Here is a 12,815-nt window from a genome sequence, read left to right on the forward strand (position 1 = left end):
CATCATCATCCCCAGGCATGTCTGGGTCCGGTTCAAGGAGGGGAATGTTCCTTTGTACACAAATATTGTGTAATATGGCACAAGTGAGTATGATTTTGCATACCATCTCTGGGGAGTATAGTAGGCTTCCGCCAGTGATGTCAAGGCAGCGGAACCTTGACTTTAGGATCCCAAAGGTCCTCTCCACAATGCTGCGTGTCCTCTTGTGGGCGTCATTGTATGCCCGCTCAGCAGCAGTATTTGGGTTCCCATATGGTGTCATTAGCCAAGGCTGGATGCCATACCCCTGATCAGCTGAAAGAGAAACACAGAATGGTATCAATTAGACGTAGGAGGCACTGTTGTACGTATCTTTGATGGCAGTAGTTGTGTTGTGTTGTCTGTGACTATTTTGTGTACTAATGTGACAACCTATGGTTGTTGGTGGAAACTTTGGCATTGTTTTTTTTCCTTGGCTGAGCAAGTGTTTGTTGTCTAACTGTTTGTCAGCAGGATGTATTGGTTTCTCAAGTACAGTGTGCCCTCCCTTGCATTGTGACTTGTGACACAGGTGTCCGTGTGTCCTCACTGGGGGTGTGATGATAGTTCCATGCAGAGTTGAAACATGAAAGGGTATTAGAAACGTCCATATGATCATAGCCAGGCCATCCCATCCCTTAAAAGTTATGCATTGTATTAGTGTACAGGTTATTGTGAGACTTCCAATTTGCAAGGTGACATTTAGGCAACCACAGTCATGAATGTCTTCACACTAAGCTGTGGAGTAAATTCAAATGTGTGAGAGGTTCAATGGTGACTTGTGACACATGGCTAGTGATGTGAGTACCTCAGTGTGTCCCTGTCTAGGTGTTGCTATTGTGGTGTATGTGTTGTTTATCCTAGAGGGTTTCTGTGCAGTGAGTATATAAGTAGATTTTACTCCTTACCAACACGTAGTCCATTGCCATACCGTCCATCCTGGAAGTGTTGGTTGATGGTGCAGTGACGGAAGATGAATGCGTCATGTACACTCCCAGGATATTTGGCCACAATGTTGCTGATCAGTCCTTGGTGATCGACTATGGCCTGCACGTTGATGGAATGTGTGTGCTTCCTGTTGCGGTAGATGTGTTCACTCGCAGCAGGTGGCACAAGGCGTACGTGTGTGCAGTCGATTGCACCAAGGACGTGCGGAAAGCCACTGATGGCGTAGAACCCCTGTTTTGTTTCCTGCTGCTTCTGCAGTGTGTTAGGGAAGCAGATGTGGCGGGGTGTCAGTCCAATGATGGCATCCAGTACTTTAGGCAGGAATGCGGATAAAGATGGTTGTGAGATTCCACCAACCAGGGCACCAGTTGTCTGAAAGGAGCCACTTGCCAGCATGTGAAGTACGGCAAGCAGCTTTGTTTCTGTTGGGATAGTGCGTGGAGTCACTAAAGTGGGGGCCAATTGCTGTTCAATATTTGTCAGCAGCTGCTGAATGGCCTGCCAGTTCAACCGGTACCTCTGGATGATGTCTCGTTCCCTGAGGCCATGCAGGGTTGTTCTTGGGCGGAATATCCTCTCCTGCCTTCTGCGCTGTCTTTGGGGTCCCTGCTGTTGTTGTTGTGGCTGCTGTTGTTGCTGCAGGGCTCTGCGTCTACGTGCACGTTGAAGAAAAAGCACCTCCATGTCTCCCTGTTGCTGCTCTGCTACTCTGCTGCTCTGTTGTTTGTTCTGTGTGTTCTGATTAAGTACAGGTGTGTTTGCCCCATTTTAACGCCTGCCCTGACCCAGGCGTTAAAATTTCACGCTATTCGTGCTTTGCGCCATTTTTTTGCGCCGCCTGCCGCGCGGGAGTGATTTTTGCCCTGGAGCATAAATACCACGCACCGCTATGTGCGTCTGTTTTTAGACGGGAACGCCTTCCTTGCATCTCATTAACGCAAGGAAGGCGTTCACGCCAAAAAATTACGCAATTTGCCCATACTTTGGCGCTAGACGCGTCTAACGCCAAAGTATAAATATGGCGTTAGTTTTGCGCCGAATTTGCGTCGAAAAAAACGACGCAAATTCGGCGCAAACGAAGTATAAATACGGGCCTGTGTGTTTTGGTATAGATAGGCCTAAGGTGCAACAAAGTGTGTTTTCAGGATACAAGAGACCGGGTAGTTTATTTTTTAGGAGGATGTGCTGTGTGGAAATGTGAAGGGTGAAAATCAGGCTGTCACAATATCACAATGTCCCTAGAACACTCTGAGTGCCTAAAGAAGGAAACCCAGGTGTCTGAGAAGAGAGAATCTCAAAACCACAAAGACATTTTTTTTATATATAAGCTAAAGTATTTAAACAAATCAAATGTACATGATCAATAACATATTTATTAAATAATGTGCATATTCATGAATCCAATTATATCCTAAAAATATCAAACAACTAATGAGTTATTCTAATAGAGACCCTGGAAAACTGTCAATGACCTAAAAACAAAGAAATCAATCATACTAATTCACTCATACCAAATTTAAAAATGTAACAAGGACCAAACATAATACAACAGAAACAGCAAAACAGTATCAGAAACATATATGCTATCCTAGGCAGACCACCCGGTCTTGCCGATAATTCTACAACAAAGTTAAATTGGGTCAGCTTTCTAATCCACAAATTATTACATCTCCAGGCACTCCTTCATATTTATTATATCATGGCTTTGATCCAGGTGTCCTGTGTTTAGTTTTCCTTCTTTTAAATGAGTCCGTCTTCACAAATTTGTTTTAAATGGTTTAGATCATTGTAGTGCAATACACTGTCCTTGTGCTGAATATCAATACCAATGGAAATCAGGCTGTGCAATTAGTGAGGAAGGAAATGTTCAAATTCACGAGGTCAGAGTTATCCAAGGATAATACTCACTCCAATGCATGGTTCATTAGAGGCAGATTGGGGGATTGAAACCAGAAGGAGTAAGATTTAAGCCTTCACCTGGAGTGATCTCAATGCATGGCTCGTGGCGTGATTCCAAAGCACATGTTACCAGGGAGCAATTCATATGCAGTTTACCAGGGTGGAGTGGAGGCTTGGGGATGATCAGGTCAGTTCTTACCAGTAATCAGGTTCCTATGCCATGGATGCGCAGCATTTACTCTGTATAAATGTTCTACTTGTCACTGAACCACAAGGAAGAAACTCTGCAATGTCCAAAGTCTTTGTTTACATTGCGTTTAGAAAGCTTTTGATTCAACGGACAGTCTTTCATATACTGAAGCAATAATTATGTTTCTAAGGTTGCAACCATAAGTAGCAATTCAAAAATGGGGTAAACGCAAGTTAGCTGACCAAACATGAAATCATTTTTTGAACTAATAGCAGACACAATCCTGCTAGAAGAAAAGGAAGTCTAAAAAAGGAGGTGCTTCTCCATCAAATCAAAAAAACCTTCCGATCTGTGGAAAAGGACTGTACAAGTCATTTCTTTCACTTTTCATAGTTTGCAGTCAATTAAGGGCAACATGTTTCTGTGACCTTTGTCCGCCTATCACCTCAATTATAAAATACTGCATTTACTTGGCACTGCAATTTAGCCACAAACAATGGAAAACCAAACAAAGTGCTAAGCAATCCTGCATCACGATCTGCAATGCCTGATCGTGTTGTGTCACGGGTCCCTCTGAATTCACTACTATTTCTATTTGTGAGCTTAATTTTTGGATGATTTATTGTAGACATGCACTTATTTCCCCAACAACCACTTTAAAAACTTTTGGTTTCTCCTCTATCCAGAGGAGAGTACCCACAACTCATACAGTAAAAAGTGACAAGCAGTAAAGCATATGGTCTAAACCTACTACACCAGATTGAGACCAGAAGGAGTAAGATTTAGGCCTTCATTGCCATAGGTCCAGTAAAATGAAATTCCGGTGCCCAATTCCAAGTGTGGGAATGTTCACCACACTCGGTTACTACCGTGTGTGACAACGATCGCACCCTACTTAAATTTCGGCATGTCAAACATGCCAAGATTTAAAGAGGGAATAGTGTTTGGTAAAACATGTGATTTGCAGATTTTAGTACTGTAAACACCAAAATCTGTAGGTTAGGCTGCACCTGAGGGCAAAACTTGTAATCAGCAACAATTATTCTACGAAATAAAATTTTGAACACATTAGTGTCAGTTTTATCAGCTGCGATATCTTTTATAACCCAACACTGGGCCCTAGTGTAATGAAATGTATTGATATAAAATCAATACGTAGAGTAATCAGAGCATTGACACTTCCTCCATCTTTTAGTTTGCAAACAGGGACATCTCATTGATTATGCAGAAAGTTAATTATAGAAACTCAGTACACATAGTTACACAGGAGTGTCTAGAACAGCCAAATGAAATGAGGGAGATGCAGGCTTCTCTTTATATGGTAGTCAGTGACCAAAATGTCCAACAGGGACAAAGTGGCAGCCCCACAGGTGTCAATCATTGTGGTACCTTCTTTCATTTCAGAAAGGAGCACCCTTTCCTACAGAAGAAGAGGGCTACATCGAGTAAAAAAGCTCACGTCGGCTTGTTCATGGATTACTGAGATACCGACCCTTACCCATCTGCTGACAGTCAAAGTGAATGCATTCTCACCATGAACAGCCTATACCCAGGACAGAAAACGTAATCAGATGAGTAGTGTTTCATAATACCTCGCAAAACGTAAGCAAGACATTACAACTCTATCCTAACAATGCACACTCCATTTAAACTTGGATATGTGACAGTCCGCTTAACCACTCCTTTTTCCCACCAACCTAGCCTGTCCCGTATCTTCTCTCTCTTCACTCGCTAGACCCTTTTAAAACCTCTCTCATGTCATGCACTTGACCTTTTATCTAATCTGTCCCTTCGTACTAACTCCACACATCATTGACTTTTCCAGTCAAATGCTTGAACATGGGTCTGACACTTCCTCATTCTATAATGCTTAACTCTCATTTTGAGAATGCTCTTTCTTGATCTCACACGCATAACCATTACAGGCACATTTCGGGCTTTTCCTGGACCTTCAGAGTTCTATGGAAAGTTGTTGAAATGGAAAGACGTTTAAAAAAAAGTTGACTCTAACACTTCGTTGGTGAGGATCCTCCTGTTTCTTATAGACAGCAGAACTAGTTCCACAGGTGTGGAGGAAATAAAGGAACAGGATGTGTGAAGGAAAGGGGATTGACCTGCCACCCTCCTCACCGGCTTAAAAATGCCTACAGACGTTCTTCTTTCCCTTCTTAAAGTAACCTACATGGGGCTATTTAGTATGTTCAAGGGGTCACTGGTCAAACATCTGTAATTGGGTGCTCCATAATTGTGACAAAGTGTGGTTACTGGGTGGCTTGCCTTTATCTCTGTAGAGGACAAAACAATGTCGCTTTTCTCAAACTGTAATATCGCTATTACACCTACGCTGTCACTAGGCACCGATATGATTCAGTTCTGCAGCTATGGTGCAAGCAATTTGGAGCCCCATGTAAAATGACATTTTGTCCTTTTGACAATTCTCCTATCCTAGCAGCAGGATCAAATTTAAGACTTCAATTGCAATTTGGCACTCTGAAACAGGTGCCTGCTATGTGCATAATAGAGCGCAGGATCTGCAGTTCAGTACCCAAGGATGAAAGCTCTCCTCGTGTAACAAGGCACTTTTGACATTTAGCCCATCAATACAATCCTGGTTGTGGGTGATAAAGCGGCGGTAACACTGCCAACAAGCCGGCGGTAAAAAAAATTAAATTATGACCACGGCGGAAACCGCCCACACAGACTGACTGACTGACCGCCACGGCGGTAGCAACAAGCACCATGGCGGTAACTGCCAACAGTCAGGTGGAAGACAATTTACTGCCCACTGCATTATGACCAGCCTATCCGCCACCTTTTCCTGGGTGGTACTAACGACATCAAAAGCACAGCGGAAACAAAACACAGTAGGGAAAAGACTCACCTCTGGATACACAGGGAAGAACCACGCCACCATGGAGCCCGAACTGCAGGTGTTCCCCATGCTGGTCTACCTCCCCTACACCATGAATACCAACGCCTGCGAAGACGACCATAGTGAGTACTACCGCCTAGCACACAGGGGAGGGGGGAGAAAAAAGAGAGTGATACACACACGCAAAACGCAAACCCCCCACCCCCAACACCATATACACAAACAGATACAACATTACACATCCACCCGTACCCCTCAGGAATAATGCAAAGACAAAAGGAAGTAATTGAAGTGAGTGTAGTAAGATAAAATACTAAAAATATGTCCTAAAAAATCAAAACAGTATTTACATATATACAAATGGAGGGACACTGCCCAGTCCACAATGTCCGTGGGCCACAGAGCCACATCACATAGACCAAGGCCCTGCTTGACTTCTGCATCAACACGGAGAGAACACTGCAGGGGCATCAGGTCGAAAATACAAAGGCACCTCAGGGGGATGGGGAACGGGGGGGGCACCTCAGCCGGAAGATGGTACAACACTACTTGTCCTGGAGGGGGCAACATGCCCTGTGCGATGTCCTGGGTAGTGCAAAGCCACAGTCTCTCTAGTGGGTAGTTTGCCCAATGCTTGGTCCTGCGGAGTGCAAAGCCACAGTCTCTCTAGTGGGTAGTTTGCCCACTGCTTGGTCCTGGGAAGTGCAAAGCCACAGTCTCTCTAGTGGGTGGTTTTCACACTGCTTGCTCCTGGGGAGTGCAAAGCCACAGTCTCCCAAGTGGGTGGGTTGCCCACTGCTTGGTCCCGGGAGTGCAAAGCCACAGTCCCTCTAGTGGGTGGTGTGCCCACTGCTTGGTCCTGGGGAGTGCAAAGCCACAGTCTCTCAAGTGGGTGCCTTCTTCCACTGCTTCTGGAGGGTGCATTGTGCCCAGTGTGCTTCATCCTGGCAAGGATGGGGTGAGTAGATGCCTTCTTCCACTGGTTCTGGAGGGGGCTTTGTGCCCAGTGTGCTTCATCCTGGCAAGGATGTGGTGAGTGGATGCCTTCTTCCACTGGTTCTGGAGGGGGCTTTGTGCCCTGTGATGCAGATATTGGGGAGTGCAAGGTCACAGTCTCTCACCTGGGTGTCAGACCCACATGATTTGCAGGGGTCAGGATGCATTACAGTCCATGGATGCAGGACTACACACTGCCTGCCAGCGGCGACGGCTGCTTAGTGATGGCAGTGCTGGTGCTGGTGTCAGGGCTGCCAGTGGTGGGTGAGTCTCCAGCCCTTCCCCTGCAGCTTTAGACAGCTGCCCACTGGGGCTGCTGCTGCTGGCAGTGGTGCTGGTGGCGGTGCTGGCAGTGGTGAGGGGAGGCTCCAGCCCTTCCCCTGCAGCCTCAGACGGCTGCCCACTGGGGCTGCTGCTGTTGGCAGTGGTGCTGGTGGCGGTGCAGGTGGCGGTGCTGGTGGCGGTGCTGGTGTAAGGGCTGCCAGTGGTGGGGGGAGGCTCCAGCCCTTCCCCTGCAGCCTCGGACGGCTGCCCACTGGGGCTGCTGCTGCTGGCAGTGGTGCTGGTGGCGGTTCTGGTGTTGGGGCTGCCAGTGTTGGGGGGAGGATCCAGCCATTCCCCTGCAGCCTCGGACGGCTGCCTACTGGGGCTGCTGCTGCTGGCAGCGGTGCTGGGGCGTGGTTTCCAGTGGTGGGGGAGGCTCCAGCCCTTCCCATGCAGCCTTGGATGGCTGAACCGCCATGGTTGGTGGTGGGGGCTCAGAATCAGTCCCAGCACCAGGCCTCCTGCCCTTCCTTCCTGCCTGCAGGGGCAGGCCCTTTGCCTTTCCCCTTGTAAGCTGGTGGTGCCTCCTTGCCATCTGGTGGTGCCTCCTTGCCATCAGGTGGTGCCTCCTTGCTCTTGCCAGCTGGTGGTGCCTCCTTGCCATCTGGTGGTGCTTCCTTGCCCTTCCTCTTGTAAACTGGCGGTGCCTCATTGCCCTTGCCAGCTGGTGGTGCATCCTTGCCCTTCCCCTTGGCAGCTGGTGCAGGCACATGGCCAGTGCTGATGGGTGTTTCCTTGGAGCCTTTCACACCTGCAGTAGCTGCCAACACTACTGTGGCCGTGGACTGGGTGGCTGAGGTGCTAGCATGGGTTTTGACCACCCTGGCCCAACGTGAAGGATGAAAGGGGGGAGTGGTAGGGAAGAGGTCAACGGCGGAGAGGAAAAGCTTCTTGGGGACACTGGGGCTGGAGGAGGGTGAAGGTCTGGGAGTGGAGGAAGAGGGAGTGGTGGTTGGAGGTGTCTGTCTGCTGTGTATGGTTACAGGTGCATGAGCTGGATGCTGTTGTGAGGTGGATGCCTAGTGGGTGTCTGAGTGCTTGCGTTTGTGTACTGTGGGAGGAGGGGGCACAGACACAGTGGGAGAGGACACAGAGGACGTGTGCATGGATGTGGAGGTGGTGACTGCCAGGGAGGGGCGTGTAGTGATAGGCGTGATAGTGATGGAGGCAGTGGATGTGGATGTAGTGCATGCAGTTGTGAGTGGAGACACTACTGGAAGGGAGGTGGATGAGGAGGAGGAGGGGGACTCAGTGGAGGCAGTGGATGTTGGTGTGTCTGCATCTGGATGGTGTTTGTGTGAGTGCCTGTGAGATGATGTGTGGTGGGGGAGGCTCCAGCCCTTCCCATGCAGCCTTGGATGGCTGAACCGCCATGGTTGGTGGTGGGGGCTCAGAATCAGTCCCAGCACCAGGCCTCCTGCCCTTCCTTCCTGCCTGCAGGGGCAGGCCCTTTGCCCTTCCCCTTGTAAGCTGGTGGTGCCTCCTTGACATCTGGTGGTGCCTCCTTGCCCTTGCCATCAGGTGGTGCCTCCTTGCTCTTGCCAGCTGGTGGTGCCTCCTTGCCATCTGGTGGTGCTTCCTTGTCCTTCCTCTTGTAAACTGGCGGTGCCTCATTGCCCTTGCCAGCTGGTGGTGCATCCTTGCCCTTCCCCTTGGCAGCTGGTGCAGGCACACGGCCAGTGTTGATGGGTGTTTCCTTGGAGCCTCTCACACCTGCAGTAGCTGCCAACACTACTGTGGCCGTGGACTGGGTGGCTGAGGTGCTAGCATGGGTTTTGACCACCCTGGCCCAACGTGAAGGATGAGAGGGGGGACTGGTAGGGAAGAGGTCAATGGCGGAGAGGAAAAGCTTCTTGGGGACACTGGGGCTGTAGGAGGGTGAAGGTCTGGGAGTGGAGGAAGAGGGAGTGGTGGTTGGAGGTGTCTGTCTGCTGTGTATGGTTACAGGTGCATGAGCTGGAGCTGTTGTGAGGTGGATGCCTATTGGGTGTCTGAGTGCTTGCGTTTGTGTACTGTGGGAGGAGGGGTCACAGACACAGTGGGAGAGGACACAGGGGACGTGTGCATGGATGTGGGGGTGGTGACTGCCAGTGAGGGGCGTGTAGTGATAGGCGTGCTGGCGATGAGGTAGTGGATGAGGATGTAGTGCATGCAGGTGTGTGTGGAGACGCTACTGGGAGGGAGGTTGATGACGAGGAGGAGGGGGACATAGTGGAGGCAGGGGATGTTGGTGTGTCTGCTTCTGGATGGTGTTTGTGTGATTGCCTGTGGGATGATGTGTGGTGCTTGTGTTTGCCTGTGCACTCTTGTGTGTTGTCTTGGGTGCATGCTGGTCTGAATGTGTGCTTGGGATAGGCTGGGGTTGAGGGGAATGGGACTGGGCAGAGTAAGTTGGAGGGGGGGAGGCTAGAGACAGGAAGGATGGTTGTATCAGGGAGGAGGACAGAGCCTGGATTGATCTATGTTGGGCCATTATGCCAGAGTGAATGCCTTCCAGGAAAGCATTTGTTTGTTGCAAATGGCCTGCCAGCCCCTGGATGGCATTCACTATGGTTGACTGCCCAACAGAGATGGATGTCAGGAGGTCAATAGCCTCCTCACTCAGGGCAGCAGGGCTAAGTTGGGAAGGGTCTGAGGTGCCTGGGGCGAAGGAGATGCCCACCCTGCTGGGTGAGCGGGCACGGGAAACTCGCTGAGGGGCTGCTGGGAGGGCGGTGCTGGTATGGAGGGTGGCGGCTGTACCTGTAGTTGGGGTGGCCACAGAGGTGTTCGCCACCACTAGGGAGCTTCCATCGGAGGAGGTATCACTTTCTCAACTGTCCCCTCCTGTCTCCATGTGCACAGGTGCTGTCATCTCTGTGGGCCTCTTCTGTAGGTGGACTGGATAATGCTGGCACCTCCCCTCTGGTGACATTGTGTGGGGGACCTGTGGGGATGTAAATGCAGTGTTATTGTTTCTGTGTGTGACATCTTGTGCATGGGTGTGTTGCCCTGTATGGTTGTGATTGCCCTGGCAGCTTAGGCTTGTGTGAGTGGTGATTTGGTTGGGTAGGTGATTGTCTCTAGTGTGCATGCTTTGGTGGTGGGTGTCCATGCAGGTCTGTGATGGGTGTCAATGCATTGGTGTTGCATGCAGGGCTTGGTAGTGGGAGGGGTGGGTTGTGTTGGTGGGGTGTATGTGAGGTGGTGGACTGATGGGGATGAGAGTAGGGGTGGGGGTTTGTGATGGCATGCAGGTAAGGGGGTGAAAGTAGTAAAGAGTTGACTTACCAGAGTCCAGTCCTCCTGCTACGCCTGCCAGGCCCTCAGGATGCATGATTGCCAAGACTTGCTCCTCCCATGTTGTTAGTTGTGGGGGTCCACTGCCAGTCCTCTGTACTGCTATCTGGTGTCTTGCCACCACAGAATGCACCTTCCCCCACAGGTCGTTCCCCCTCTTCCTGTTGTCATCCCTTGTTCTGGGGTGCTGTCCACAGTGTTGACCCTGTCCACAATTCTCTGCCATAGCTCCTTCTTCCTAGCAATGGATGTCTGCTGCACCTGTGATCCGAATAGCTGTGGCTCTACCTGGATGATTTCCTCCACCATGACCCTTAGCTCCTCCTCTGTGAACCTGGGATATCTCTGTGGTGCCATGGGTGTAGTGTGAGTGGTGTGTGAGAGGGTGTGTGAGGTGATGTGTTTGGATGTGTGCTGTGAGGTGCCTGGATGGTGTGTGGGTGACGGTGTTCTGTGGCGCTGGTTCTGTGGGTGCTCTTGGTGTGTCTCTCCCTCAGTTATCAATTTTCTTGAGTTGTAAGGGGTTGTGGGTAATGTGCGTATGTGTTTTATAGTGGTGTGGGTGTGGTGTGTGTATGTGTGTCAGGTGTGTGTAGTTTGAATTGTCCAATGTGGTGTAGGTTTGTTAGTGTGTGTGTATTTTGAGCACGGCTGTATGTACTGCCAATGGTTTACTGCGGTTAAATGTCCGCGGTGATTCGTGGGTCATAATGTTGTGGGCGTAGTTCTTTTGGCGTAACGATGTGGGTTTTAGTACCGCCAGTTTATCACTTACCTTTGGGCTGGTGAACTTATGTGTGTGTCTGTATAGTGTCGGATTGCTATGTGTGTGTGATAATATGGGTAGCGGTAAACCGCGGTGGCGGCGGTATGTTGGCGGCGGTCGGCATTGCGGTAAGCGGGACTTACCACCAATGTCATAGTGAAGGCCTTAGCTTTTAATTCTTACAATGATCTCCAAAATCCAGAAATGCCAGCTGTGTTCTATGGTGTCTCTGTCTACTCTCCTCTTTGGATGCAGTTCCAAAAGGGCTCAAATCCTCAAACAATGGGAAATGTAGGCTATGTGCATGCCATTGGGAAGACTTCTTGCATCTTCTATGCCTGACCTGTTACCCTGGTAGAAACTGTACCTCAAAAACATTTTTATCTCCAATGGCATTAGAACTTGCCAACAAGCTATCCAATTTAGTCTCAAAGGGCTGACACCTCAACACATAGAATGCGTGGCAACATTCATATTAAAAGCGGAACACCTTTTAAAGCATGCACTAAATAACTGTGAAAGCTGATGGAGCTATTCAGCTTACGACTAAATATTTTTAGCGTTGTTTACAGGATCGGCCTAGATTCAGAACTTTAAGGTTAGCATCGAGTTGGGGTGGGGGGGGGCAGCTCCAGCTATTGCACTTGTAATGAAACACACAACTTTTTTTTTCAAGCGGGGGATTAAAAACTTATCTTGGTAGTAAAGCTTAAATCAATGAGAATTATAAATCCCAATAGAACATTTCTTTGTTTTCAATTCTGGTTGTTAACGCTTTTAAGCTCGTTGCTGGTTGCATTGATTTTTATTAATGTATGCAATAAAGTTTAAACAAGAACAAGTATGTGTCTCTGTGAACTTTACGTGGGAGTCTCTTATCGTGAGAGCAAGAACTTTCCCACTTACTGCCGTTTAGTTTTGTGTGTCTTCTTCTGAGGGAGGTCTAATTTGGTGCCTCCCTCTTAAGGTAATATGATTTCCCAACGACTGATTTATGTATACCAAGTTGGCATGACCATTTTCAAAAAGCATGTGCAAATTGCAGGTACGTAGCTATCAGAGGTGTACCAGGGCCCAGAGGCATCCACTGAACCGTGAATATTTCAGTACTGTACAATCCAAAAATTGCTTGGGGGCAGTTGCCTTACTTGCACTAAGACCTTTGGCATCATTGCAACACTAAAGGTAAATTGTAGTTATTTTCAGTAAGTTTAGAATGCATTTGAACAGGCAGGTTATATAAAATGGTGTGTCTGACACCTTGCCTTCCTGTGCCATTCTTCTGTCACAGATTATGTATTGAGGCTTCGGTCAGTTTTCCAACAGAACTGTCCAGGGTGTAGCTTTGTTTAATGTGCACAGCATTGTCTCTTCAAATGGGGTGCTCTATCCCTGCAGTGTGCTGGACAACAGAGAAGCGGTCACATAGAATTCCTTCAATCTGGAATATTATTTTAAATAGAAAATTTTTTATAGGTGTAAATAAATCTAAGGTTTTCTTCTTGTCATATGCTAGAAGTGTA

Source organism: Pleurodeles waltl, chromosome 5 (genome assembly GCF_031143425.1).
Source record: "Pleurodeles waltl isolate 20211129_DDA chromosome 5, aPleWal1.hap1.20221129, whole genome shotgun sequence".
Lineage (NCBI taxonomy): Eukaryota > Metazoa > Chordata > Amphibia > Caudata > Salamandridae > Pleurodeles > Pleurodeles waltl.